This window comes from Euphorbia lathyris, chromosome 10 (genome assembly GCF_963576675.1).
Source record: "Euphorbia lathyris chromosome 10, ddEupLath1.1, whole genome shotgun sequence".
NCBI classification, from domain to species: domain Eukaryota; kingdom Viridiplantae; phylum Streptophyta; class Magnoliopsida; order Malpighiales; family Euphorbiaceae; genus Euphorbia; species Euphorbia lathyris.
The window spans coordinates 73769874-73775499 of record NC_088919.1 but is presented as its reverse complement, the minus strand read 5'-3'; positions in this window follow the sequence as shown (position 1 = coordinate 73775499).

The window sequence follows — 5626 nt, the reverse complement described above, 5'->3', positions numbered from 1 at the left end:
TTCGACGACAGTCGGACGCCCGTTCGACAGCACGTGGCGCGCGCTCGGCGTCCGTCGGACGCACGCGTCCAACCGCAAATGGTGCACGCTCGACGTCCGAGCGACGCACGAGCCCAGTAGCGCGGAGCGCGCACTCGTCGGCCACGGGGCGTGTGCGCCCGGCAGCGTGGAACGCGCGTTCGGCGGTCGCGGCGCTAAACGCGCGCTCGACGGCTACGGGACGTGCGCGCCCGAGGGCGCGAGACGCGCCCCGGCGGCCGTTGGGCGAGGGCCCAACAACGTTGGGCGAACGCCCAACGATCGTTGGGTGAACGCCCACCGGCGGTGGGGCGCTCGCCCAACGTTGTTGGGCGATCGCCCAACCCTCTTGGGCGACGCCCGATTTTGCTCGGGCGTCGCCCAGTCCTCCGGGGATCCGAATTCCTATAAAAGGCACGGATCCCCATGCATTAAGGGTGAGGAGCTTTTTTGGAAGGATTTTCTCACTCTAGACATTTTTAGAGAGAGAAAATTTATTTTTTGGGAAAAAACATTTTTTTTCCTAAAAATTCCAAATCTCCTAAAAGTTAAAATTTTACCAAAAACATCGGGAAGCACGATTCGTGGAATCAATCGACGTCAACCGTCAATACCGAACTTAAGGTATTATCCGAGGACTAGACTCTTTTATTTTATTTAATTTATTTCCTTCTTTTATTTATTTTTATGTTGTGTTTTTATTTATTTAGTTGTTCATTTATTTTATCACTTTTTATTTAATTTTGGGTATTTATTTAATTTTCATCTCGTTGTGAATAAAATTGGGTTTCGTTTTAAAATAAAAAACCTCGTTTTGATATCCCAATACGAACCGTGATCCGATAAAAAGGTAGTTCGGGTATTGAAAACGTTGTAATTATAAGTTTTTAATTTAAAAGAAATTTCCAAATAATATTTTAAAATAAAAACGTCGTTTTAGGAACTTCCGTTATTGACTATGATCCATTTTTGGTAGTTCGGAAATCCAAAACGATTGAATTAGACTTAATTTAAAGCTTTTGAATAAATCTGGAAACAATTGGAGTGCTGCTGTAATTTTCCGTTTTCTGTCACTAAAGGCTGTTTACCGACGGAATTTCCGTCGGTAAATCTGCTGGAATATAAAAAATGCTGTTTTGGTCCCTCTTTCTCAACTTTTAAGCTTTTAATCCTTTATGTATATATGTATATTTATGTAACAAACATTTTCAAATTATTTTTGGATAGTTGGTACATATAGTTTTAGGATATTTATATATCATTTTTTGATTTAATTTAAATATAAGTATATGTATATATATCTTTTTTTTCTTTTTCCTTCATTTAAATGGTAATGAATTTTATTTTAAAATGATATTTACTTGGGTGTTTTGGGAGTGATTAATTAGTAGACATTTTGGGGATAAATGGATATTATTTTGACATTTAAATTACATTATATATGTATATATATAGTTTTGGGCTATTTGGGCTATATTAGTTATTATTAGATAAAACTATTTTGGGGACAAATGATATTTTCTTATTTAGGGGTTTTATTTGTTATTTTCACATATTTAAAGTAAAAATGTATTATATTTAGTATTTTCATCATTATTCTTCATATATGTATTATATAGTATCTTTTCATTAACCCTTATTTCATGTTTCTTTTTTTGACTAAAATGTATATATATAGGCCTATATTATTTTCTTTATTCTTTTGTTCATTTATGGGTCCATATTTCAAATGGGCTTTATTTGGGAGTGAGTTTGGATTTAATATGTTTATTGTTGTAATTATGACAAGTAAAGAATCCATTAGGGAGAAAGGGAAAATAAATCACAAAAAGAGTTTTCAATTTAATTATTTAAACTAATGGATTTTTAGAGGTTCCTAATGTAAATAAATAGTGTTTTCTTGACATTTCAAATCGTTTCTCAAAACACCACGTTTTAAAACCTTAGTCCGTTCCAACGACGGATTAAGCGAACCTTGTAATTAAAATCATTTTCATTATGAATAATAGAATTTTCGAATTGTTTTCTTAAATGATTTATACAAAATAAATTGACTTGTATGCTTAACCACGTCTTCTTATTAAAGGTTTTTACCTTAACGTTTTCAAACACTTGAGTCGTTCCAACGACGATTCGGGTGAACTTCATCAAACGGGGTTTTGAAACGTACCTAAATCGTTCCAACGGCGATTAAGGTACGAACCATGTAAATAAACTCGTTTTGGGAAATAAGTTAGTATAGAATTAACACGCAACACGACATGTAAATCATGTGGTAAATAAACCACTTCTTTCTTCCTCCCCTCTCTTTGTATGTATATCCAATTGATGTAAATGGGTGATTCTTTACTAAAGTGGCTTTTCAATAATATATGCTCAAAATGGTTTCTAAAAAGAGAAAGAAAAGGTTTCAAATGAATTTTAAACTTAAAGAAGTATACGATTAGTCCGTTATCGCCTAACATGCTGAGTAGGAGGCCGGTGGTTCATAACCGGGCGATATCGGGGTGCCTAGTAGCCTTTCTCCGGAAAGGAGCTAGCCTTCTCGGCTCGTACCTAAGTTTCCCGAACCCACACCGGTCTCTCGCAAGGGATCGGTGTTCATTTTCCCATTCGTGGGTGGCGACTCTTCCATATCTCCGAGCTCCGGTCCTGCCGAGCAGCTTGATTCCACGATTGGTTGCTTTCGGCGCCAATCACCGCTTACGTCGCCATGAGGTTGTCCACCCCCCGGTCCGCCCAGGAGATTAGGCCGCGGCACCTCGTCTAACAGCAGTTTCTAAGGCATAGCCCCAGAACGTCTTTGGAAGTAAGGCCATGTTCATCATGGATCGTACCATATCTAATAGGGTACGTGATAGGGGCCAAAAATCTTTGGGTACGGTTTTAGGATGGGTTTTAGCATTATTTAGTTAATAAGCGAGCATTTCTCGCATTTAAATGCTTTTGTGTGAGTTAGTTAGGAATTGGAAACGTTTACTTTATTTTTCGTTGTTTAGGCTAGTTTTATGACCAATCTAGGCAATTACGGCCGAAATAGCATGCATAGCATAATTCCGTTATCTTTTGAAGCTAATTGGTCCGTCAAAAGTCGCACCAAATGAAGCGTTTGCTCAAAATAAGGGACTGACGGATCAATTTAGCTTTTGGACTAATGTTATCTGGAGTTTCTGTACGTGCGCAGGTGTAAAATCGGGCGAAAAATGGCATCGACGATATTCGGCAAGCTTCGAGGGCATGCCGGGCGAAAACGCTCGACGAGCGGGCCTCCGTGGGCCATTTCTGCTCGTCGAGTAGGTCCCTGGAGGCCTACTCGCCGAGCAGGCTATGCCTGCTCGCCGAGCAGGCCCCTGGAGGCCTGCTCGCCGAGTAGGCTGCCAGAGGCCTGCTCGCCGAGCAGGGGGCTGCTCGTCGCGAGTAGCCCTGCTCGCCGAGCAGCTCGCCCTGCTCGGCGAGCAGACCTGCGGGAATAGGTCAAAAAGACCAATTCCGCCCCCATGAAGCCACGATGGACCCCACGTCTTGCTACACCAATAAGGACACGAAAATAGGTCAAAAAGAGGGTCGAGCCGCGTCTATAAATAGGGTTTTTCCAATGTAAATTAGATATCTTTTCGTTTTTGTAAATTATCTTAGCTTTCCCCTTGTAATTCCTCTCCATCTCCTCCATCTTCTTCAAACCCCCATTGAAGCTCCTTCAAAGCTTTTTCTCGAGGAATTATCAAGGTCCGTCCTTAAGATCAAGTCGCCGGCTGCAGAGTAAACAGGTTCCCTGAAAGGGATTTTTGTATCTCCTTATATCTTTCCTTGTTTGTACTCTTTAATATAGTTGCCGAACTTGACTTATTGTATCTTGTGACAATTATCTTCGCCTTTAATAATAATTTAGCTCTTGTTTTGTTCTATGATTATTTGTTTAATCTCTGTCTTACGCTTTATTCAATTGGTTTAACTCATTCAAAAGCCCCAAAATCTAGTAGGCACATATTGCGAGCTGAATCTGACCTAGTCAGAGCCTAGGAGATTGACGACCTCTTAGTTGATTAAGCGCCAATTTACTGAGTCTTAGACCTAGTTTCGGCCTTAGGGAATCACGCGCTAGGAACTTCAGGAGGGTAAGTAGGGTTAATCGCCTTGAATACAAGTGACTCAGATTAGGTTTTTATTCAATAGACCTAATAATCTATCTTTATTATTATCATTCATACCATGTTCCTTCGGATAATTGCATTAGCGAAAGATCAATTAGGAGTAGTTTAACTTAATTAGGGGTAGAGTAACTTAATTAGCCATAGAATAACTTAGTTAGAATCAGATAACTTAGCTAGGATTAGTATAATTCAACCTAGGAGTAGACCAACTTAAGCAAAACAAACTCAAAACCCCCTAAGCCTAGATAACTCTTGAAACCGAGTAGCTCGATACTTGCAGAAATAAATCTTGTGGACGATAACCTGGACTTAACCAGAAATTTATTACTTGATAACGACGGGGTACACTTATCCCTTAGTGAGTTCTCATCTCTAACTTAGGTGAGGGCGCATCAGTACGGTTTCTCCTCTCGGACACACCATTGTGTTGTGGTGTATAGGGAGGTGTCCATTGTGAGCATATCCCACATTCAGTTAGATAATTCAGAAAATCATCTGAAAGATATTCGCCACCTCGATCAGATCGAAGCGTCTTTATTTTCTTTCCTAATTGATTTTCTACTTCATTCTTGAAGCATTTGAATTTCTCAAAAGCTTCTGACTTGTGCTTCATCAAGTAGATGTAACCATATTGGGTATGGTCATCTATGAAGCTTATGAAGAATCTGAATCCTCATCTTGCTTGGACTGACATAAGACCACATACATCTGAATGAATGAGTCCTAGAGTGTCTGATACACACTCACCTTTATTGCTAAAGGGTGTCTTTGTCATTTTACCTTTTAAACATGATTCGCATGTTTCCAATGATTCGGGATCGATTGGATCTATAAGCCCATCTGAATGTAGCTTTAGCATGCGTCTCTTGTTTATGTGGCCTAAACGACAATGCCACAAGTAAGTTGAATTATCTAGCTTATGTCTTTTGGTATCAATTGCAAAAGCAGGAATTTTATTATCTAACACATAAATCCCATTTTGTAAAATTCCTGAAAAATAAAAGATCGAATCTTTATAAAAATTGCAACTCTTGTCTTTTATTGAAATATGAAAACCGTCGTCAACAAGACGACTAATAGAAATAATGTTGCGAGACATTTGAGGAACGTATAAACAATTCCTTAATTCTATTACAAGCCCAGAGGGCAAATTTAAAACATAATCTCCAATTGCGAGGGCGGCAACTCTTGCTCCATTTCCTATTCGCAAGTTTATGCTTTCTTTCTTTAGTTCCCTAGTCTGATTTAGCTCCTGCATATTTGTACAAATATGAGATCCACATCCGGTATCTAATACCCAAGATTCAGACAGTGAAACTGTATTTATTTCAATATAAAACATACCAGATGTTGAAGCATCGCCATTTCCCTTCTTGAGGGAGGCTAGGTACTCCTTGCAGTTTCTCTTCCAATGCCCGTCTTTACCACAGAAGTGGCACTCTCCTTTGGGCTTCTTC